The sequence below is a fragment of the Triturus cristatus genome, chromosome 7 (genome assembly GCF_964204655.1).
Source record: "Triturus cristatus chromosome 7, aTriCri1.1, whole genome shotgun sequence".
In the NCBI taxonomy this organism is placed as follows: domain Eukaryota; kingdom Metazoa; phylum Chordata; class Amphibia; order Caudata; family Salamandridae; genus Triturus; species Triturus cristatus.
Genome location: NC_140590.1, coordinates 1,706,881,316 through 1,706,907,078, shown reverse-complemented (window position 1 = coordinate 1,706,907,078; position 25,763 = coordinate 1,706,881,316). Strand labels below are relative to the sequence as shown.

General features: G+C 43.4%; 1 pseudogene across 1 annotated transcript in view; it reads right to left on the bottom strand.

The window, feature by feature from the left end:
• Window positions 1-3,746: 3,746 nt before the first annotated feature.
• LOC146812829 (epidermal differentiation-specific protein pseudogene) overlaps window positions 3,747-25,763 on the bottom strand; it is a 209,781-nt pseudogene continuing 187,764 nt past the window's right edge. Inside the window, exon 4 of the transcript XR_014966910.1 lies at window positions 3,747-5,110. The product of XR_014966910.1 is annotated as an epidermal differentiation-specific protein pseudogene (transcript). The remainder of the gene's footprint in view (window positions 5,111-25,763) is intronic.

Here is a 25,763-nt window from a genome sequence, read left to right as displayed (position 1 = left end):
AAGGTGGAAGTCCTTAAATCAATACATTCACAACTAGAGAAATCTGAGGATACTCTACATGCCTAAGAGAGTAATCTGAGTTATGCAACTCTGGCGGCAATTAGGTAGAACCTCACAAACTCTGGATTTGACAGCACCAGAGGTGCAATTTTTCATCCAAGCGCCACACAGCAGACATGCAGGGAGGGAGGGCATACAGGACAGCTTGGCTGAGAAATTATGCACACCTAAAGGAAGGGACCATGTAATAGTGATAGTCATCCCAGAGGTGCATGAACATATGCCTTCAATAATAGCAACTTTCAGACACTACTGCAGCAGTCTGTAAGGTACTCATACATCTGCTATGGCAGATACAATTGGTACATATCTCGAAGATGTTGTGTTAGCATGGTAGTCCCTTGGACAGGGTGACTAATGCAGCCCATAACACCTGAAGGTCAGTGAAGCTATGCGTGCCCCTTCCTAATGGGGAGGCCTGAATGGCAAGTTGCATTAAAAAAGTTTGCTCTTCTAGTGGCACCACAATTAAATGCCATGTATGAGCAGGCGTATCAAAGGTAACAGTTACCCCCTCCGTGCGTGAAGCATTAATAGTAACTTTGTTGAATCCAGATAAGGGGCCTGAACATTGAGAATCGTATAGAGCACTGTCCCTAATAAATATCGATACCATAATCAAAACTTCTTGCGACTCACCTTCAACAATTACTTACTGACCTGGTGCTGCCGACTAGTCCAGGTTCATACCATCTAGATCCACCACACATTCTGTGCACCCCATTTGCTTTATAGCACCAGCTGAATCCTTTTTTGCTGGAGGCAGCAGTCCTATTGGATGCTGCCAAGGCATTTAATTCCTGTGAATGAGGCTCTCTTTTTATGAGATGGCCCATATGGGGATACCAACAGCCTTCCTGCGCTGGATACACCTCTACACTGACCAGTCACTCAAGATAAGCGCATACGTACACGCGTTATAAGTGTTTCCTATTGGCAGAGGAACGCATCAGGGGGGCCCACTATCACCCCTATTTCCATTTACACTTGAGACTCTGGCTGTGTAATTAGGCAAAGACATGCTGCTTTAACACTGAATTTCCATCTGTGCCCCATCAGCATATCACTGTATGCGGATGATATGCTGCGTAGATCCACCTGTAATAAAAGAGTAGGTCTGGTTCAAATACTACTTAGGAATGAGCATTAATTGGTCAAAAGTGGCCATAATACCCCTCACACCTACCATTCTGGAGTGCCCTCTTGACTTCCCATTACTATGGACTATGGCTCTGTTAAATGTTTAGGGATATGGTTACACAGATTCTGAATTAGTTCCCAGGATCATTAAGGCAAGGCGATCTCAACCCTGAAAGAGCAGGTCACCCGGTGGGCGCAGCTGCTATTGTCATTGGCAGATAGGAATGCAATCACGAAAATGGTGATACTACCCACATTTCTCCATTTGTAAACATGCAAATTGTTTTACCAAAGCATTTCTTCAAAAAGCTTAGAGCCTATTTGCTCACACTGGTATGGGCTGGGAAGCAGCCCAGAATCGGTTTGGGATATACTCACATTGCCATATGTAATGGGTGGATTTAATGTACCTTTAACCTGTATTACCTATGTGCACAGGCTCACTTAACGCACTATTGGTATGCAAGGCATGTGCCACACTTTGCAGTGGAACATGATGGCGCCTTTCCTACTCCACTCCCGGGCCTGTTGCCACACGGAAGGGATAGCACGTGGGGAAAAAAAAATAGTTACTACGGCAGCCTAGTGGTTACAGGGGGAGCAAGCAGAGAGGACTCCCCTATATGCGCCAGCACTATCACTGCAATACCACCCTGCAGTATCTGTATTGGACTACTGCGCTCTAGCTGTTCGCTAGCCCAGGTTTACACACTATGGGAGATCAACACTAATGGCACCTTTGGAGCCCTTGGCGATATTTCAAGCACCCCAATGCATACATGTATGTATTATTACCTCACAGCCGCCATGCAGGAGTTCAATCCCCAATTTACGGATGAACCACCAACGTTGACCACTACAGATGCCACTCACAAGAGACATATGTAGGCACTTGTTTACTAAGCTATATAATGCAGCGCAAATAAACCGCAGACTCATGACAGGGCTCTAGATGGATAGACACTACAGTTTATCAACCCATCCAAATGGTCAACTGATTAATACTCACACCTAACCGTAATTTACGTAAAATCCATTTTAAGTATAGACACCAAATAGAGTACTCGCCTGCTAAGTTATTCAAAATTGGGCTGCGATCAGATACAAAGTGTGTACGATGTTGGGAGACAGGAAGCAGATTTTGTGCACTTAGCATGGCAATGCAACTCGGTTCGAAGCTGCTGGGTTCAAGTAACAGACACTGATGGACATGGTCTTGGAGAAGGTAAACTATGAGCCTGCAGTGTGCTTGCTAGGACTGGTTAAGAGCCATCACCCTGCTAATCATAAATTTGTATCAGTGACTATTAGCAAAGAGGAGAGTGGCCCTCCAGTGGGGCACACAAGTGGTAACCACCAAGCAGATCTGGCTGGAAGCCATGGCACAGTAAGTTTTAACTCGGTAGTTCCTCCTCGTAAAATTCGAGCCCTTAATGACCTAAAGACTTTTGGGGTTCATTAACTGTGTACCTGCTCTTTAACCCAGGCGAGTCATAGAGATGCAGTCTTTACTGTGAAGTTGCCCTGGCAGCGAGTGTGCTGGAAACCGCCAGACATGGTGTGCTTGCTTGCAATGTAAGCATATGAACTAGTCATTGTGGCTTTGTAAATGGTGCAGCTGAATGATGTGGGCTACAAGGGGAGCCAGAGTTTCATCCGGACGAGGGGTGGTGCGATCATGTTTCCTTAGGCCATGGATGAGAGGTGCTTGTGTGTAGGATACTCTTATGGGTGCTAGTATGGAAAACCATGGAGCAGGTTATCACCAACCAGATGTGATAGCACCAGGGGTTGAACAGCAGTTCTGAGGTCAGTTTGTAGAAGGAAAAAAAACAAAAAAAAAGTTAACTTTCACTTCGCGAGAGCTGGTGCCAAGCTGTCCTTATTTTTTGTCAACGTGTTCCTTGAGGGTAATATTTGTACTGTGTCTTTGTTGCTCTTCCCAAATACAGGAATGGTGTCTCAGTTGGGTTGAGCTTCAGGTAGGAGCTAAACATTCAAGTCTGGGTGATGTACAAGCAGTGTTTGAACCATTGGATATCTGAAGCTGGAAATACTTTAAGGTAGAGTTGTGTATCATCAGTATACTGGTGAATCTTGATGCTGTTATCTTGAGCAGAGTTCCAAGCAGGTTGAATGTGTGTTTATATTGGTGTCTGTATGTGTAGGCATATAAGGGTTTCTTGGCAGCAAGGAGCCTGGTGTATCTTCATCCAGAATGCCATGGTAGATGAGGAGCAAAGTAAGAGGTATATGGAAACTCATAACAAAGTATGTGGGATAGGTATTCTTACCGACAGGCATCTGTTACCTTATGTATAGGCTGTGGCTGTCTCTTGAACGTTTTAGTAATTGAAAGCTAGCAAGAGACTGTTCTACTCAAACCATACTTGCAGACACAAGTCAGTGCTATGATTTGGACATTGACGCATTCCAAATGATTATAGAATTAAGAGACAGGTGTACACTAGAACTGCTTTTATTTGAGATTTATTTAGGTTACAAGGTCTAGCACAAACAGTTCTACAAGAAACCAGAACCCGATCATTGACTTTACATTTGGAAGGGAAGCACAGAGTCAAAATTAAATGCCAATTACTACATTAGTTAACCTTGTTAAATGTATCATAATGGTATGTTTATTAGGTGATTTCAGATAATGGACCAGATTTCAAATAACATAGAACCTCTAAATGTATCAGGTTGAGCTGCAGTGCAATGAAAGCGAATATTTAAAAAGGAAACAATGAAAAGGCAATTAACATTCACTTTAGGCTTTAGAGCTTCACAAAAAGGATTTAACATATACTGCAGCACATTGAGGTTAATAAAACCTGTCCCTTCAAGTCACTTAATGGAAGCTTGTGGCACAACATCTTTATAGGAATTATCCAGGTAACTTGACTTAGTTCATGTGTTTACCCATCAAAACCATAAACTTGAAACAGATTGAACTGTCGACGTTTGGCCATGCAGTGTACCCCAACAATATATTGGCAGGTTTAGTGCCTTATCCTTTGCCATTTCTTGAAGGTAGAAATCATAAGAGTTGGGTCACAGGACGACTGCCTGCTGCCTAAGGATGACTTTGGAAGTAAGATCGGGAAAAATGGCAGATCCAAAGGAAACGATTCTTCTCAGATTTCTCAAGTTTTAGCAAAACACAATCATGATCACCCAAAGATTAGGTAATATATGCTAAGATATGCCCACGGAAGAGAAGAAATTGTGACTGCCCCTGGGATCAATGTATGGGAAGGGACTGCAGATGAATGTATGTTTGTGCCAGACTCATTGGTATTTTCCAGTTTCAATGTCAGTTTTACTGCCACAGCTCCACCCTTACTGAGATTTTCCAGCACGCAGAGAATTCACATGGGAGACTTGATCATTAAAACCAATATCACAGTAATTCGCGAAAGATTCACCAGCCCTGGCTATAATGCACCTTCCGCCTTTATTTATATGCTCGTACAGAGCCCAGGCTCCACGCTGGACTACGTGGGAGGATATATTATCATGCATGCCTCCATACGCTAGATTGGACTCCCGAGTCAGCACTAATGCCTTACCCCCTCCATGGATATGCTCATAGACAGTGATCTGTGGATTGCTCAGGTCATCAGTGATCAGTCTAAGAGAAGATAGCTCATCATTCATGCTAAGCCCAGAGTATTCTCCCTCCTCTAGTGCCTGGCACTGTCCCTGATAGTTTATATGTTGGTACAGAATCCAGGGCTGCCCGACGATCTTCACGGATGAGATGCAGTCATTGAAGTTCTCATTTAACAGATTTGGAACATCTGCAGTAAATGTCCTATGGAGTCCTTGGAAGTGTGCGTGTTCATAGACGGTGATTGTATTCATGGTCAGCAGCTATGTAGGTTTCAATGTGGTCCCTTACTTGACCCTGTAACACAAAATAAAAGCCAATAAGGAATGGTACACGAAGCAGGGTTGGTGCAACTGCACAGCACTATAGTTCACTTCTCAGACAAAGCTTCTGTCAAAGATGCATTCTGCTATATTCTGAAAATCCATTTTCTAAAGAATAGGTGTTTCATTTCCCAATAATTGTGGGAAACCAAGGATAAAGCAGTTTGTTACTGCATTTCTTCTAGGTACATTAAGCATGAATATCAGAAGAAGTAATAGAAAAGTGAGAAAGCCACTGGATGGGCAAGAATCCTAATACAGTTCCCCTCTAACAACAAACATGCTGCCACCTACTTGTAGCATGACAGTATGTGCCAATAACTTCTTTGCAGTAAATGTAATCCTCCAAATTACATAAAGCAAAACTAGTGCAAAAAAAAAAGACAAACCACATTTGTTTCTAATTTCTTCTCTCCAACTCAGCACAGAAGTAAATGTGAAGTGAGTTTGTAGACTACAATGGTTCTATTGTGTTTCTTAATAAACCTGTGTGAGATGGAAAGATTACATATTTCAATTTTAAAGCACAGTAACTAAATCTCAGGTTGGCAAAGAAGCATATAACAAGATTATCAGGTATACAGGCAGCAGATGAATAGAATATAGTAAAAGCAAGCGCAAAACCCGATTCAAGTATGTTAGCCAGGTGTTACCTAATGTTCAGTCTTACCAATATTATTCTTCTAAACTGCAGAGATGCCAATCATTGGCACATACATTCCCCTAAAGATATGCAGGGCCATAAGTCACTTGTGGAATACCCATGTACCATTCTTCTGTTCACACATGTTCTTCCGCTCAGGAGACCAGTGACCTGGGGTCGCTGCAATGTACATACATTTCTTTTAGTATCTTCTTTTCAAACCACTCAACTGGGGATTAACCCATAGCGGTGAACTGCAAATGTTTCTGGATTGAAGGAAAGAAAGACAGGGCATCCCTTGAACTACAACCAGAGTACAAACCTCATCCCTGACCTTGAGGAGCACATCAACCTGAACCTATAACCCACTTCCCACTCAGGATCTATTGCCCTTCTTAGGTCGAGCCAGAGTCAGCATGCATGCGCTGCTCTGCGAGACTTGTTGCAGTGGAGTATGGAGTGGATGCTCCACCCGCTCACCTCCCATATTGGTCATTGGCTTGTGTCAGTGTCCTTAGCAAATGCTGGCTTCCGATTCCTTAGCAGCCTTGTTAGTCCCTCCTTAGTAATGCCTTGCTTTCACTGGTCTCCCTCACATGGCGGCTGTCCCTTTTACTTCGGTTGTTACATGGTACATCTTAAGTCTGTAAGCACTCTTGTCTTTGCGTTTCTTACTGCAGGCAGCTTTCAATAACATGGGCACCCACTTTTGGTGCCTGGCGTAAATCAATTCCCCCACCCATCACTGCTTAATCTAGCTCGGTCACCCTCATGTCTATTTTTCCCCACCACGAGACAGTCTACATTGCCTCTAGACTTGCTTGTTATATGTAATGTTTATCCTGCTCCTAAGTACACTTGTTGTTTCATCGATGTGTAACATGGAGAACTTTTCACACAAAGCGTAAATAGTTGCAGAGCTGTTAGGGTAATGTTGGCTTACGTGCTGTAAAATGTTACTCCTTTGGGAACTGATCGGCCTCTTTAAACCGAGCATAAATAAGCATCCCTAAAGATTTCCAGACTGTTTCATGAACATGTTTGTCCACCTATTTAAAGAGCTGGACTTTCAATACTTTCACTATATAGGCAGTTTTACTCCATCCACATGATCTCGGCCAAAACTGAAATTAAATTTACACAGGGCTCATCAATATTTCCTAAGGCATTTAGCTACTCATCATACATAATGGTTAAGCTGGCTTTAAATATAACATGCAACTGCAACCAAAGTACAAAAATGTACTAACCAATGTTAGAACTAATTATAAAACACAAAAATACTGTAACTGTACCTGTACAATTTTGCTTTATTACTAACCAAACTAAGAACTTACGCGTACATGGTTTACTAGCTTCATTCTTCGCAAACCATGTATGTTGCTTAACATTACTCTAGCAGTACAACTAAAACATATTTTAGAAACAGTGTTATTTTGGTCGATGCTGCACAGCGTTGGTTAAACAAGCATTGGCACAGAGGTTCAAAAGGCCAGACCTGGTGGCTTTGACAACGCTGGTTTATCATGCTACCATACCTTGTTGGCAGACTGAGCCTAGTACTGCAGCACAATTGTAAGATATTTACCTCAATTAAAAAGGTTTTGCTGAATGGCTTTCAGCTAGGATCCCAGCTTTGCAACACATGCTTTAAAGTTTGCTGGAGCTACTCTGCTACTGGCTAACCTCAAATTCACTAACTTGTGGTTTGGAGAAGATGCACCTTCCAATGCATTATACCTCTTTACATCTGGGTGGACTTCACTCACATAATTACAAGTGGTTTGGGAGATCTGTGCCTTCTAGTGTTATATTTAAACACCCCTGAATGGATCCCATTGACTTTTTAGCTGACCTTTGTGAAACTACTCCCATCTAGGGGGTTTGACCTGTATTACTTATGGACCATTCTGCGCCTTTCAAGTGGTTGTACCATCTCCCTTTACCTTTATCCCAAAAGTATCCAGATCTCCAATATCAATCAGCTTGTAAAAATAGCCATTATTTTTAAAACATTGCTGCGTGCTATGTTACTTTTCAGAGAAGTAATTGAGACACAAATTCCTCTACCCATATAACCTTCTGTTGTCCCTTCTACTCAGCTCATGCTTTCAACTGAATTTGAGAGGGCATTTTGGCATCTTATAAGTGCACGGAAAAACCCCGATGCACTTGTGAGACCCTAGTAGTTATTGATATCTTCTGGAAGTCCCTAAGATAGCCTATTGGCAGACAGTGAATGACTTAACTAGTATGACGAAGGGGGCGCAATGGCTTGCTGTGCTGCGGAATGACTGCTCTGAGCGAGCTCTGCCAGCCGGGACGAAATCCTTCACTAATCCTGAAAACGGAGAGCTGTTGCAGCACTGAAGGACAATCCTTGGGTGGTCGGAAGTCATGGGACCCTGTTGCTGATGCTCCTGCTGCTCGATCACACTTCAAGACTGAGCAGTGCAGTAATCTGCCTGGTAACGAGAGATCTAATGAACCTACCCTCCTGTCACAGCCGGGCTATTCTGGAAATCGAGCCTGCGGCTGCTTTTACAATTCGGGGCCGAGGCCGGCGATGTAGCGGTGGTGACCCCAGCTACATGTTTTCATGCGGATCTAGGGCATGACAGGAGCCTAACCTGCTAAGGTGAGCTTAGGGGCTGTGAGCCGAGGCCTGAGATGCATTCTCCCGGGGTCCGCGGGCACCATTTTGAGGAAGAGTCCTCTGCAGCTAGTGGTCAGATGAGGACAGACTGACATGTGACGTGCTGCTCCCGCTGATGTTTGCGTAGTTGCTGCGGATCTGTGGGAGAGTGCAACACTGCAGGGCACATAACGGAATGAGGTGGATCCTCTGCAGTACGCCCACCGCTTTTACAGGGGCCCTGTACACTCCTTGTCCCCAATATTTGGCCCTCCTGCCATTTTAGATCTACATCACTGGCAGCTGGGGCCTGGATGAGCCAGGGTAAGCTGAGGCTGGTGAGATGCACCTGTCATCATTGCAGCATGCACAAACATTTTAGTGTTGCTGCACCATAAAGCGAAGGTGCGCGTAGCTAGTGGTACGCTAAGAGCTCAGTGTGAAGGCACGAGGCGGCACACCCGGTGCACTGTGATATCCAGAGACTTTGCTTCCCTACCCTCGCCGCTGCACACATTGCATTGCACTTCTACTGGCCGGGGGGGGGGGGGGCCTGGCCAATTTGGGACTTGCGCAGAAGCTCCTCCTGTCTTGCCTTTGGTGTACTCTGTGGGCCGGTGTGAGGTGTGGTGCTGCATTGGCAGTTCGGATGGCCCGGGGTCCTGGGTTAATCTTGCAGCCTTACGTCCAACTGTGTGCCGCTGTGCTGAACTAACCTAAGTGTGGCCATTGCCCTGCTTTGCAGTACTTCCTAGCTGCTGTCACAATGGGCAAGCAGGATGCAAAACAGCCTAAAGTGAACTTTGCGAACAAACGTCCCACGAGGCATACAGAACTGGATCCGCACGCTCAGGGGGATGGTCATTGAGCCGCTGTCAGACTATCACGGGGAAGATCTGCAGACCTTCATGTTGGAGATGCATTCCAGCCTGTGCAAAATAGACACCAAATTGGACACCTTAACTGCACTACTAGATTCGGTCAAGACTCCGGTGGCGACACATGAGCCCCGACTGGATGTCCTTGAAAATCAGCAAACTGAGTTCCATGAATTTTAGGTGGACACTAAAGAGCAATTGTTACATATGGTCAAACTGCTAGGCATAATAAGGGCCAAGAATGATTATTTGGAGGCAAGTTCTTGGAGGAATAACCTTCGCACTACAGGTATCCCGGAAACCACCGCCACTTCTAAAATGGAGACCTTCGTCACGGACCTACTGCATGAACTCTTTGATCCTCATTTGTCGTCCGTTTTTGTGGCCGAGAGAGCACATAGGTCTCTGGGGCTGAAACCTCCTGTTGGCGTGACACCTAGACTAATCCTAGCAAACTTGTTGAATTATCAGGACGGGGATGTTTTGTTTTTTTCATAGCCAGTATGCTTGCGCATTACAGGTCTATTCGGCATCAACAACACGTTGCATCTGCTAGTATTTATATTAATATATTACACAGGACTGCACGATAAGATCTTTTTTTAAATCTGTAACATCAGAGGGCTAAATGACAATAGGAAAGCCAGGTTAGTGCATGCCTATCTATCCAGGCACAATGTTGACATGTTTGCTGCAGGAAACACATTTACATGGTACACTGTCTCAGAGGCTCCAACACAATCTGGGATAGTCTATTCCTCTATCTATTCCAACTATGCTCGTGGAGTGGCGGTGTTGATAAGAAGGGGAGTGGACTGGCGGGAGGGGCACACTGACGTTGATCCAGAGGGGAGGTTTCTTTCCATACAGGGCAGTCTGGGTGGCAAGTCCTTGGTTTTAGTAGCAGTGTATGGACCTAATGTGGACTCACCAGAGTTTTTTCGAACTATTTGGACTAAGATTAGATCGACCGGCTGTAGAACAATATTGTGGGGCGAGGATTTTAATGCTATATTAAATGACGAATTAGACAGGTGCGGTAGGGTTCGCTCCTTCCAAATGCTAGTGCCGCTTTGCAAGCTATTATGTCAGATGGGGATTTAGTTGACATATGGCGGAGTCATCATACCTTGATTAGGGAGGGTACATTCATTTCTAGCCACCGCAGTGCTTGGTCTCGCAAGATATCGCAACTTGGACATCGGTGATCTCGCACTTGGCACACTCTCTATCAGACCATGCCCCCTGTATGCTTAGGTTGCAATTACCCGGTGTGCCCCGTGCCTTCACTTGGCGCCTTCCTCCCCCCCCCCTTACATGCCCTCCTTGATGAGGCTTTAAAGTAAGAGATCCGCTCGGACATTACCGATTATTTCACCCATAACGTTGGCTCAGTGGACACCAAAGCCTCGCTGTGGAAGGCGTTTAAAGTTGTCAGTAGGGGTCAGTGTATCGCCAGACAGGCAAGAGTATTGAAGGCCATTCGAGGTACGATCGCTTTGTTGGAAGCCCAGATAAAAGACCTCAGAAACCAGTTATACTCCACACATGAGCCTGAAACCGTGGCCCTCCTAAAAACCAAACTGTTGGAATTTGCTGGAGTCCCAACGCAAGGATAAATTCCTGGATAAATACACTGAGGCACGTAGGTATGGCGAGGGTGATATGCCGGGCTGGACATTGGCTGGTATGATCCGTCCTCCTAGGTCCAACATGTTTATACACAAACTTTGCACTGCACGGGAGGCGTTACCAGGGGACCAGCTGAGATTTTAGATGCCTTTTCGGTGTTTAATCTCTACACTGCTACCCAACGCACATGCACTGAGGGGATGCAAGAATTTCTGGATTCCATTGTCCTAGTCTGGTTCAATAACATCCACAGGGAGTATATGGATCTCCCCATTAGTCGAGGACGTTGTTCAGGTTATAAAGAGCCTACCACTCTACAAGCCCCCGGGGCCTGATGGCCTGACCACCTCGTTCTCCAAGACGTACGTGGAGGAGTTGGCGCCCAAGTTGCTGGCGGTTTGAGGAGGCTCTGGAGTTAGGTGTCCTACCCCAGTCCATGACAAGCAATAATTATCACCCTGTTAAAACCTGAAGATTCCTATAGGCCACTGTCGCTGATCAATGTGGACGTTTAAAATCCTCGCAAAATTGATTAATAGACTGCAACCCATGCGTTAGCGTTCATTCAGTTTGGGAGCGTTCATTCAGTTTGGGAGCATTCATTCGATTTGGGGGCCTCGCTGGTGGCCTCGCTGGTGTTTCAGTCAATTGGGCAAAATTGGTGGTGTTTCCTCTGACGGATGGCATTCCCCAGACGACATCTAAGTTTCCCTTGCGGTGGGAAGCAGAGGCAGTTAAATATTTGGGTATGTGGCTGAGTCTGGATACACAGGAGGTGTGGAACCTGAACTTTGGGAGAGCGGTCACTTGGTTGGAGGAGAAGGTCAAACTCTTGTCCAAAATGCCTTTGTCAATAGCCGGGAAGACTGCATTGGCTAAAATGGTCATTTTGCTGAAGTTTCTTTACTTATTTGTCAATATTCCAATCCCACAACATTTTTTTCATACCCTCAAATCGCAGCTGATTTCCCTGGTTTGGGCCACGGGACAGGCCAGAGTCTCCTGGGACCTGTTGACTCTCCCGTTGCAACAAGGGGGCTTGGGGGGGGGGGGGAGGGGTGCTCCGAATATGCATACTTTTGGGTCCATCCGACGCCCCATCGGCCCCATGTGGCGGTTGAGATTGATGCTATGGCCCCTGTCCCGCTCACGGTGGTGCTTTACCAGGCTTCACGATGCCCCCGAGGAGATATAGATACGGTATTTTCCAATGTCAACCTGCTAGGCCTGTTTGTACCTTTTTAGGAGCTAACATTCTCTACAGTAGGTACGGTAAGACTGTCTTAAAGGTCAAAGATTGATGCCTGATGTACAGAAATCCATACTGTTTGATGCGGTGTTTACGTATGACGCCCACTGACATTTATTGTGATATTCCGTCCTTGACTGATATATTATTTGTGCTGATGTACCATCATGCTGGCTTTGTTTTGAAATTGTCAGGTTTTTTCCCTTTGAAAATAAAATGATGAACTAGCATGACGGAAGACCCAGGAGTCCAAGAATTTGTCTCCCAATACTCGAGGATAGCTTGGAGAAGGCACCATCCCATGTTAAACTAAACTGTATAACCTTGGCTGCACAAATTGTCCGCTCCATGAAAATGGGCGCAGGAGTTGCAGGACAACAGGTTATCGTAGGCTGCAGCCTCTGGCCTACTGATCAAGCAGACTGACATTTTTTAAAAGGCGGCCAATAGGAGCTAACACCAGCCAGGACTTTCCTGCGATCCCATTCTGAACCATGGGCAAATGCTCAAAAAATCTACAGAGTCCGGGCAAGCACTCTAGCAGCATGAGCCCCAACCACCAGCAGTTCACAGCTCCACGTTAAGCTCTAGCATTATGGAAAGCCTAATATCTGCTTCTAAAAATATCACAAACATTGAGCAAGACTCTCTACTGGCCTCAATAAATGAATCTTTAGCAAATACAGCAAGGGCCCTAACATGGCAGTACGATAAATTGGTGTTGCAACTAGACCTAATTCAAACCCTGGCTATTTCAATACTAAAGATGGAGGAAAGTCGGTGCCCTGCATGAAAAGCTAAAGATGCAGGCAAGGAATCTTTTTTCACTTCTTGTTCCTGCAATTTGATTGCGGGAAAAATGATGCACCTTGCCAGATGCTTTGAACTTAATGGTAACAGACACAAAGCTGGTCTTACAGCAATTATGTAGTACCAAAAGCAGGCTCGATCAAAAACCAACAGACTGAATCTGGTCACAACATGGAAAGAGGCTACCATACTGGAGACAGCCGATGGGGAAACCACACAGCTGTGTGCGATGCTACCAAAGCAAGTCCTTTCAAAACTTTCATCACACGCCTTGGAAGTAAATCACAATCAGGGGGAAGACTTTCCCCCACCCCTCCGAGCACGAATCTGGCCCTGAAGTGAAGGACAAAAAAATCGCCACGCCACCAACATAGTAAATCTCCAACTAATGACGAATGGCCATTGCTCTAGCTAAAAGAGCAAAAAACGACAAAAGGCCAGAAACAAAGCATAAAGACTTTCACATCTGCTTCCACCACATCAGCTTCCACCAAAGGAAACCAAGTTAGACAACTCGCCTAACGTATATCCACCGTTTAAAGGCTGCAGCAACTTGAAGAATGCATTACGACCTGCACAACCACCCGCTTCCTTTCCCCCACCAGCCCAGGCCTTGACAACGACACTACCTAAATCGAATACAGACCCACTCTGGTACAGTCTAGCACCACAATCCATTACATCAGGAACACACCTTTTCGGGGTCTCCACTCAATTACGCAAGACCAGAAGGAACCCTCGGCCCTTAACAGTGGTAACACAACAAAAGATTCAGAAGTAGGACAACAGCCGGCGTTCTCATCCGAGTGCATTGAGATACTAGTTCATTCCACAACCAAGAGACTTTGCTTCATCACCGATCAAAGCTCCCCATTTCGACACTTGGAGCCCTCCATTCATTCGCAACATACTAAGGTTACTTCAGGCTACTCCTATTCAGTCAAAGCTAACCTCAGATGACCTACTGAGCGTGGAATTTAAAACTACCCCGGAGTGCCACAATGGGAGGGAAGCCACATTTTTAACATTAAAATCAACTTCAGTGGCAGAAGATATACTAGACTGTAAGGCCAACCTTTAGGAATGGGGCTTAGGAATTTCAAAAATACAAGCACCCAGTCACATGTTCCATCCAACCCAAATGTCCACCCCTTTAGCATACTCTGGGGGCCTGGCCCCTGCCTCGCCAATCACAGATAATATAAATATATATTGTTTTCACTCCTCAAGGAGCATGACCAGGAAAATAGTAAATAGACAATTCCTCAAAGTCTCAGCCTCAAATGGATGCAGCAGTTGTATCAACATTGGAGGGTGGGCGAAGAGCTTATCAACCCTTTTGAAGAAACACTGGCATAGACTTGAGATAAAGGATCTGAAAACAATGGGCAGGTCACAAATATTCCTTGGCTCCATAAGATACTCAAGGCAGATTCAGTGGAGCTTCATGAGCATATGGAGATGAATGGTGACCTTGGAGGCAAACCATCAGGTTTTCTCCTGCAAAGAGAAATACTGCATTGATGTATATCCAGTCTATTATATCAAACCTTAAGATTGAGCACTTTACATCTCACTTGCCAAATTCAATATCTCAGACAGACTGGCAAGAAAGGCAGGGGGGGGCGGTCAATAGTGTTTCTTAATAGGTTGAAGGGTTTCAGATGTGAACGCAAGGCTAGATTTGTATAGCCGCAAGAATCGACAAGAATTGTTACAGTTCAATGTGGATGGGGCTAGGATCAGGCTTGTGTCCACTCCTTAATATTGAAGACTCTTTACCAGTGACTCTTCAATCAGAGTACCAGTTTCTAAAGTTATCCTGCAGACACTTAAATAGTGGTTTGTATCTCAGAACATCAATAACGAATGTGGCCTGACATGAATATCATGGTCTAAATATTCTCAAACATATCTCCATTGACTGTAGATTTCTATTATTCACTCCAATGGAGAGTTTTTTTGAAAACAATATTTAGAACACAGTAGTCTGGTTAGGCACTATTTCGATTATATTCTGGTGACATACCTGAATGGTGGTGTTGTCCACTGCTAGAGGGCAGCTGATGAACACAAGGTAGCAGACCTGTCCAACACTACTGAGTAATGGATGAATGAGACCCCGAGCTTGACTATTTCTCAGACTGAGTTCCTGCTCATTGGTTGAAGAACTAAACGCTCCACTCCTTAATGGTGGGTTACAATGGTATGCTGGTGAAAAGAAGCACAAACTATTTGAAGTGAGCCTGCATAAGTCCGAAAACTAGGTTGATCATTTTGATTTTACAATCTAATCACCTTCATCACTTCTAAAGACACACCATGGGTGTGGGAGGTCAACCATTCAGAGAGCCAAATATAGTGCTACTATCAATTATGGCAATGTCCTAGAGGCAAGAACTTCATAACCCATTCTCTGCAAGTTCTGTGAAACTCCTTAGTGAGTAGTTCATTGCTCACCTAAGACTGCCCATACCACTTGTGACATGCAAGAACCGCACTGGTTCCTAGCAGCCTCCTGAATGCCATTAAATACCCTCCCAAATAAATAGTGGTAATGCCTCTGTATTTAAAGCAAAGACAGATCCCTGGGGGCCCTCGGAGATCAGCCAACAAACCTCTTCTGGTGTTTTAACAAAAGTGCTAAAAAAGGCTGGAACCTATTACAAGCTCATCATGGAGCTCCCTGCAGACAGCTCTTACTATCTGGGATGGCTTAAAGAGCCATATGGGTAATTTTCTTTCATGCATGCTATACCACCAAGACGTTTTCTGATCTTTATTGATCTAATTAATTTGTTTATGTATTACACTTACATAGTACTACAGGTGTCATGGAACTCTGTTTCAGGTGTTTAACTAAAACTCTGACAGAGGACTAAGCAGAAGATCAATATTAAGGAAATCCATATGATTAAGAGAAATGCACTTGGCTTGATTTTCTTCATACCGTCAAGTGATTGAGGGGCATATTTATCAAATTTCCATGCAACATAGCAATCCACGGATTACGCGATGGAACGACAGCTCCTGCATCTCTGAACTTAATTCTCAGATACCAATCGTAGGCCTTAAACAGGATAAATCTGCACTGAGGGCACTATACAGATCTGAAGAAAAATAATACGGTTGTACATAATTTGGTCTGTAAAGGAGCGCTTATCACTGATTTCAGTTTTGAGGGAATATATAGTGAAGACCCTCGTATTACACTTTCCTTGTGCCCTGATGAAGTCCGTAAGGACGAAACGCGTTGGCTACACAGATTTTAAAGGAAAGAAAATTAAATAAAGAATTTCGAAACAAGACCTACTGACTGGACTGATATTATTCAAAACTACAACATTATATTATATACAATGTTTATGTGGTGTGCTGGATCAGTGTTTTGTTAACGTAGCAAGCCGTGTTTGCGCCCTGCATGAAAGGAAAAGGGCAGGAATGCACCGTGTATGTAACATTATACGGTGCATTCCTGCTCTCTGCCTGCACTGGCGCACAAACTGCTGCCTAGTGCCAATGTAGTCACCGTTGCACCAGGATGCAACGGTGCCTGCTTTGTAGGCAGAATTGTATTTATGGCAAAAGGGACACCTTCATGCACAAACAATCCACAACAGCATTTTCCAGTTCCTATGTGTGCTGCAGAATGCAGTACAAGTAGAAAGAGGAAAAAGGCAAGGAGACATGAGCATATTTCCCTGGGGAGGTGAAGCATTTTGATGCTCTAATCGGTCTACAACTGATGGTGAATCAGGAAATATGTCAAAATACATAGGTGAATGTGTGGGAACATACACACTCCACCCATATAGCACCTCCCTGTGGCAGAGTAACGCAAGGCTGCGACTTGATGGCAGGAAAGTCTGGGTCATTGCTAAGGAGGAAGCAGCTAGAGACTATCTAATAGATATGTTCTTAAACTCCGAAGGTATTAAATGTCACTCCCCGATTGAAGGCTTTTGGACTGGTATTGCAAGGAAGGGTTAGATGGCCAGAGACCAATGGACCATGGTGAACTGATGTTTCTAAATGCAATTATCTGTGTAGCTAGATTTAAGGCAGACTGCATGAACATCCCAAAGCCCAGAACAGAGTGACTCCATGTGTGTGCGCATAGTGCTTATGTAAGACAGATTGAGTCAGGTGCAATGGTGACAGAGGTCTGGTGCAGAGTGACACTTCAAAAAGTTTACGAAGAGAACCATTTGAGAAGGGTCAGAAAAGATTGGGTCAGCTAGTGTAAGGTCCTTTGTTGTTATGGCCAATTTAATCAAAAAGGCATTAAGATCACTGTAGATCATACAAGATGGGTTTCTTCATGATGACTTTGGTAGGGTAGGCAGAAGAGCCATAGATCAATGTTCTTCAAGTGACCCGGGTGACTGGAGAGCTTATTGAGTTACCATTGGCTATGACCGAGTTGAGGTTCATTTAGCTGGTGTTAGTGGTGTGATAATATTGGAAGGAAGTGGTTGGTGATCCATATGGCAGGCTGGTTTGCTATGATGATGATTTGTGCAGGCCCGACAGAGGTTGGGACATGGGTGTATACATTTATATGCAGAACTGGTAAAATGAGATGGCTGATATTCAGTTAGGTTCGCAGACAGGATCTGGTGTTGTGAGACTGGACTAGTTTTTCAAACACAAAGTTTTGGTCACCCAGTTGCAAAGATAGTAATGGTACTGGGGTGAATGGAGGCTGGATTGTTCAGTGGCAGTGTGTAAATCAACAAATCAAGAAATGAGGGTTGAAAAGGGGAACAGCTGATTAGTAAAGCTTTGCATTCTGTGGATAACCAATTCTAAGCAGATGGAGATGTGAGAGGTTCTTAAGCTTGACAGTTACTTTGCAGCCAGACTCCGTAGAAGGTATATTTAATATGAGGATTGATTAGCCTGGAGGGTCAATCTCAGTCAGGAAAGTTAAATCGGCTAAACGTTTTTCCAGTAATGAAGAGTGTCTGTTTAGTTAGGGATGAGGACAGATGTTCAGGTGGCTATCATTCATTGATCATTACCTTTTGAAGATGAGAAAACAGGGTCCTTCAGCATGGTTAAGAGTGAATATTGGTATCGCTGACTAATAGTAGCAAACAAGGAGAGCAGACAGATGTTAGTGTGATTATTGAGCTAATGTATGTGCGATAGTGATGAGACTTCTTTTAAAGGGACATGCTATGAAGGAGGAGTTGGTATGTTTTAGGCAAGTCAGGTTTGGAAGAGCAGAGAAATGTTAAAGAATGGGGATTAAAGGGGAGGGAGTGCAAGTAGAAAGAGAAAATGTATGTGGGGTTTGAAGAGCAGTCTGGTGGAAATAAGATGTGAAGGGTAAATTCAACTGCTTCTGTTGGGTAGTGGTTTGATGGGTTGTGCGGGGAGGAGAGGTGAGATGGGTTGATGCGGAGTGTGGAGAGCGGTTAGAGAATTGAAGACCATTAGTGGGAATGTATTTGAGCGATGCACATGAGCTGGCCAAGTGGAGAGAAATGTGGAACTACAACAAACGATGGCTGAAATGGGGAATGATTCAGACATTCTCCCCCAGTCAAGAGATCTGGGTTAAATCCATTGTTCCTTTGCCCGCTATGCCACCCCGATTTGGACCCAGCCATTTGACATTGTTCTGAATTCTATCCATCAATTGTTAGTTTTTGCATTTGTCACCCCGAGTGGGAGGATTATGCCCAGATGTGGTCACATGCTCTCCATGCCACTAGAGTCGAGCTATCCTGGCTGATGGCTGAAAGCCCGAAACCGTTCCTAGGATGCTTCCGCCCAGTCCAGGGAGGACCTGGCCTGGCAGATCGGGCTGGACTGTTCCCATTGGGTGCAGGGTCAAGACTGATTTGCATATGGCTGGGTCCAAACTGGAATGGCATGGTTAGCAAAAAAACGAGTGAATGTGATTGTTCTGCATTCTGTCCATCTATTCTGTCCATCTATTCTTTTTGTAAGTGGAGAGAGGCTGGGATGAGAAAAGGGGAATTAATGAAAGCAGTGGGAGAGCTGCGTGGCAGGAATGGGGTTACTATTACAAAAAGGGCTGTGGAGGGGACTCCAATTCAGTTGAAGACGGACAGTTGAAAGCATGAGATGAGTAGAAGGGACAACCGAAGGTTATATGGGAAGAGGAATGTGTCTCAAGAAATTACTTCTCTGAAAAGTAACATAGCACGCAGCAATGTTTTAAAAATAATGTCTATTTTTACAAGCTGATTGATATTGGAGATCTGGATACTTTTGGGAGTAAGGGAGATGGTACAACCAATTGAAAGGCGCAGTATGGTTCATAAAAAATACAGGTCAAACCCCCTAGATGGAGTAGTTTCACAAAAAGGTCAGCTAAAAACAGTCAATGGGATCCATTCAGGGGTGTTAAAATACAACACACTAGAAGGCACAGCTTTCCCAAACCACTTGTAATTATGTGAGTGAAGTCCACCCAGATGTATAGAGGTATAATGCATTGGAAGGTGCAGCTTCTCCAAACCACAAATTAGTGAAGTTGAGGTTCACCAGTAGAGTAGTTCCAGCAAACTTTAAAGCATGTGTTGCAAAGCTGGGATCCTAGCTGAAAGCCATTTTTAGCAAAAAAACTTTTTTTAATTGAGGTAAATACCTTACAATTGTGCTGCAGTGCTAGGGTCAGTCTGCCAACAACGTAGCCAACAGGTTTGGCCTTTTGGACCTCTGTGCCAATGCTTGTTTAAACAACGCTGTGCAGCATCGACCAAATAACACGGTTTCTAAAATATGCTTTAGTTATACTGTAAGAGTAATGTTAAGCAACATACATGGTTTGTGAAGAATGAAGTTAGGAAACCATGTAAGCGTAAGTTGTTAGTTTGGTTAGTAATAAAGCAAAATTGTACAGTTAGAAATAATTATGCAACACAAAAATACTCTAACATTGGTTAGTACATTTTTGTACATTGGTTGCAGTTGCATGTTATATTTAGAGCGAGCATAACCAATATGTATGACGAGTAGCTAAATGCCTTGGGAAATATTGTTGAACCCTGTGTAAATTTAATTTCAGTTTTGGCCGAGATCACGTGGACGGAGTAAAACTGCCTATCTAGTAAAAGTATTGAAAGTCCAGCTCTTTAAATGGCCAGACAAACCTGTTCATGAAACAGTCTGGAAAGCTTTAGGGATGCAATGTAAACATTATTTATGCTCTGTTAAGAGGCCGATCAATTCCCAAAGGAGTAACACTTTACAGCACGCAAGAAAACCTTGCAAGTCTAGAGGCAATGTAGACAGTCTCGTTGGGGGAGGGGAAACAGACATGAGGGTGACAGAGCTAGATTAAGCAGTGATGGGTGGGGGAATCTATTTACGCCAGGCACCAAAAGTGGGCGCCCATGTTATTGAAAGCTGCCTGCAGTAAAACTCCGACACGAGTGCTTACAGACTTAAGAAGATGTACCATGTAACAACCGAAGTAAAAGGGACAGCCGCCATGTGAGGGGGACAAGTGAAAGCAAGGCAGTACTAAGGAGGGACTAACAAGGCTGCTAAGGAATCGGAAGGCAGACTTTGCTAAGGACACTGACACAAGCCAATGACCAATATGGGAGGAGAGTGGGTGGAGCTTCCATTCCATGCTCCACTGCAACCAGTCTCGCAGAGCAGCGCATGCGTGCTGACTCGGGCTCGATCTTAAGAATGGCAATAGCTCCTGAGTGGGAAGTGGGTTATAGGTTCAGGTTTATGTGCTCCTCAAGGTCTGGGATGAGCTCTATTCTCTGGTTGTAGTTCAAGGGATGCCCTGTCTTTCCTTCAATCCAGCAAAAGTTGCAGTTCACCGCTATGGGTTAATCCCCAGTTGAGTATTTTGATGAGAACAAGATACTAAAAGAAATGTGTGTATGTTGCAGCGACCCCCCAGGTCACTGGTCTACTGAGCGGAAGAACATATGTGAACAGAAGAATGGTACATGGGTATTCCACCAGTGACTTATGGCCCTGCACATCTTTAGGGGAATTTCTAATGACTGGCATCTCTGCAGTTTAGAAGAATAATATTGGTAAGGCTGAACATTGGGTAACACCTGGCTAACATACTTGAATCAGGTTTTGCCCTTGCTTTTACAATATTCTATTCATCTGCTGCCTGTTTACCTGATATGCTTCTTTGCCAACCTGAGATTCAGTTACTGTGCTTTAAAATTGAAATATGTAATTTTTCCATCTCACACAGGGTTAAGAAAAACACAATAGACTACAATGGTTCTACAAACTCACTTCACATTTACTTCTGTGCTGAGTTGGAGAGAAGAAAATAGAAACGTTTCTTTTTTTGTTTTTGTATTTTTTTTGCACTAGTTTTGCTTTATGTAATTTGGAGGATTACATTTACTGCAAAGAAGTTATTGGCACATACTGTCATGCTACAAGTAGGTGGCAGTGTGTTTGTTAGAGGGGAACTGTATTAGGATTCTTGCCCCTCCAGTGGCTTTCTCACTTTTCTATTACTACTTCTGATATTCATGCTTAATGTACCTAGAAGAAATGCAGTAGCAAACTGCTTTATCCTTGGTGTCGCACAATTATTGGGAAATGAAGCACCTATTCTAAAAATCCATTTTCCAATGCATTTTTGACAGAAGCTTTGTCTGAAGTGAACTATAGTGCTGTGCAGTTGCACCAACCCTGCTTCGTGTACCGTTCCTTATTGGCTTTTATTTTGTGTTACAGAGTCAAGTAAGGGACCACATTGAAACCTATGCTGGAGCAGAGTTTTCTGTTCGAAAATTCTGGGGCTTTTGGAGCTCTGGCATGTCTATGCGTTTTATTAATAATTAATAATTAACAACTAATTATTTGTCTTGTGCAAGTGCGTCTCATTAATCAATCTGTTCGTCCTAACACAAGAGAAGGTTACACAAGGGTTAGCATGCGTGTGCCGTTTATGTATTCACAATAACGTGCAAGTTTTTCATGTTTAAACGTTGCTGTGTGCTATTTATTTTGAGCACAAAACGCTGTCTGAATTAATGCTCTATATGTCGCAAAGCTAGATAAATGCATACACATAAGGGTGTTAGTGGGGTTAACACTGTTTAATCATTATGATGTAGTAATCTTTATTTTGTCTCTTTAATTAAAGATGGTCTATTGTGGCCTATGGAGGCCTTCATGAAAATAACTGAGAATAATTTGAAGCCTGGCTGAGTTGTGGTGCAGGCGAAATCTGTGATGTGACAAGGGAGACCCCTGCTGGAATTCGGTTATAGACAAACTGACCGTAGTCCTTGTATGGAAATTTCTGGGAGGACATCAGCAAGTTTGGAGGATCTCCAAAAGAAATGATTTGTCCTTGGTAAACAATGAGCCTCAGAAAGAACTCTGTGCTAAAGCTGGTTTGCCGAGGGAAATGAACTTTAATAGTTTCAAATCCTTGGTTCCTGTTCCGAGGTTTGCGTATTATGACTTTTCCTGAGCGGAGATTTCAAGATGTTGCAAAGTTACATCCCTTCCTTCTCGTTCTGCTCAGTGATACAATTTTACTTGTTAAATTTATGTGGGTTTTCATTGTATTTTGCATTATAAAATGTTAGCTTAGGGAGGGCTCTCCCCACTCTCTCTTTCTTTCGTCGCCTTGCTGCGTGAACTTGCGTTGCTGAGGACTGATGCTGAGGACCTTATCCTGAAAAGACTTTTCGAGAGACTGGTCCTGACCCGTTCTGACACTAGTTAGAATAGGTAACTATGAGAAATGATTTATTCTGATTTTATTCTGACTAATTTTAGATAAAGCAATATAACTTTTAAACATGGTGTTGGTTGTTTCTTTCCTTGTCATTTATTGAAGACTTTTTGATTATTGTTTATAGATTGTTTATATTATGTTAGACAGCCACTAAACTGGTCCTATCGCCTAGATATAGATGCAGGGTGCTTTAGAGGTTTTCTTCCCACAGGTTTATTGCTGGTAGAGTATTAGAGCGTATGTTAGTGAAATGGGCCCTAGTGTATGATGAATGCATGTGCGTGTAACTGTGAAGATTACTCTATCCGTGGTAGTGGGCATATTTCTGATACCCTGATCTGTATCAATTTCTCTGGTAGCAGAGGATGGTTTAGATGGTTGTCTTGATCTGATAAGATAAGATTGCTTGTAAATTAGCTTATTGATTATTGATTTATTTTGATGTTTTTGGTATATGTACTAATAATAAATGTTGGAGTCGTAATGTTGAGTTATATGTAGTGCTTCTGGAACTTGGAAGCTGGAAACAGTTCCGTAGTAGGGCAGAGGAAGGTGTATATGCTGCTCTCGGGAAAGACGGGATTGTAAGGAATTACGTGTGACAATTGAAGTTGCGCGTTCACATTGTCTGGGTTCGGAATCAGTGACATTGTAGGTTACTATTAGAAATTTCTGGTATATAAGGAGTGTGTATCGTAGTGAAGGTTATCTGTGAAACTCTGGTCTTAAGTCCCAGGGATCCGTAAGGATTGCCGTTAAAGCTTATTGCGGGAGGAGTAATAGGTATTCTCTGAGCTTGATTGCAGAACTGGGCAGAGGTAAGCTGCTTAGTTGTTGTGAGTTATAATTCTGTACAGAGGCAGATTGTGCGCTGTTCTCAAGAAGCAGGATTCTGTGTGTATGTACTATATATTTTTTCGTATGAATGTGCGTGAATGCATATACATTTATTGATTGTAAGACTCTTTTGGATACGTCCTAGAGGAAACAGTTATGAGATGTATGTAAGTTTGTTAACTCTTGAGAAATAGACTCTCTTTACTATTCTGTGGTTAGCAAAGCAGACAATGGAGATGTTTTTATGTTGTAACTAATAGATTTTGTAGAAATTTTGACACACCAAGTCTACTGAAAGTTTTTGTAAAGGAGGGGTAGACGAGTGACAGAGACAGGAGACAGAGACTGCAGCGGCTGCTGACGTCAGAAGGTTCGCGCATTGATTGGATAGTGACTCAGAGTAGGGTTCGCGCTAGGATTGGTGCGTTAGTGTGAGTCGCGCAGGGATTGGAAGAGCTGCTTAGTGACGTAGACGCCCCAGGACTGGTGCGTTAGTGAGAATTAAGTTTTTCAACCTAAAAAAAGTAGAGAGTTTAATAAGTGTTAGCTAAAATGTATTTTCAAGAAGAGAAAAAGAAAAAGACGTTCTTTGGAAAGGTTAAGAAATGGTTTAGTAAGGATAAAGAAGTTAAGACAAGAGAGGGTGAGTTGCTACCTCCAACGAAAACACCTGCATCCTTCATGGTTGCGAAATATGGATTACATACCTGTATATGGTTACAGAATTGGGTTAAGTATACTAAAGAAGATGGTATTCTGGCATTTCCGGAACATGGTTCATTTAATATGGCCGTGTTGAGAAATTTACGGGAAAAGATGTTATGCTTAGACCCGAAGCCGAGACCTACACAGTTCGAGGCTTTAGTGGAATGGGAAGAAGAAGTTCATGACAGAGAAAAGCAAAGGTCTAGAGGGTACTACAGGTACATGTTTGGGAGGAGACATGATAGTGAGACACATCAGGAAAGGATGAAAAGATGGCGAGATGCTTGTATGACAGAGGGATTATATCCTATGAGAACAGTTGAAGCTTCTGCTCCTTCAGAAGAAAGGGTTTCTGAGACAGAAAGGAGAAGGTATGGAGAGTATGAAGATGAGGTTTTAAATGACATGATTTACAAGAGACCACCTCCCTATAGGTCAGAACCAGATGAGAGTACACCAATGGTTTCTCCGATAAGAGATACAGTTGAGAAAGGAAAAATGACACCTGAAACAGGAAGTAGTAGTTCTTTCAGAGAGAGAGAGAATCGAGGTAGTGAAGAAAGTGCTAGAGCCAGACAATTAGCGAAGACGACAACAGAGCTGACTGAGAAAATTAAAAAGTTAACGATGAATCTGGAAGCTGTTACGGTACCTGTAACTATAGGTCCGGTTATGCCTGTATTTGACAAGCAGAAGACAGGTGAGAATGGACTGGTGATTCCATATGTTTGGAATGATGTGACAAATTCAGCTGGTCCTTCTGGAGATTCGGATAAAAGAACAGGGAGAAATGACCTGAGACAAACAAGACATGACACAAGTAGTAGTGACTCGGGACAAACAAGACATAACACAGGTAGTGAACTAATGGATAGTGAACCGAGTTGTTCAGGAATGCCAATTTTAGAACCACAGAGAAAAGGGGTTCCAGTGAGAAAGACAGCAGAAATAACAGTTGATGACCTAAATGACTGGATGAAGGTTCTTCAGAAAAAAGACAAGGATGCACCAGTTGTTGATGTGGTTAAATTACGTATAGAATTAGAAGAGCTTGTGACAGGAACAATTCCAACGGAAATCCTGAAAAGTCATCATGATGGGGAATTATTGTTCATGTGCAAAAGTATAACATGGAGAGCGAAAAATACACATGATAGACTGAGAGCGATAGCAAATGAGCAAGGAGTTGATATTGATAAAGTAAAGGCTTTGCAGAAAACGTACAGGATGGATTTCACAGAGAAGGACATAGAGAATTTGAATAATTCTGGTAGAACAGGACAGATTAAAGAAATGGTGGCATTATTGCGTAGATGGGGTGATGTAGAAAAGTGGAAGGATAGGTGGTATAAAAAGAGAGATGAATCTGAAGATAGAACAACTTACTCAGCATTTCCAGTGAGAGAAAAAGAGAAACCAGTGGAGCAGTTTCCCATGAGAGAAATACCTGGAGGAGGATATGTACATGTTCCATGGACCAGACAGGATATTTTATCATTTACGAATGATTTCCC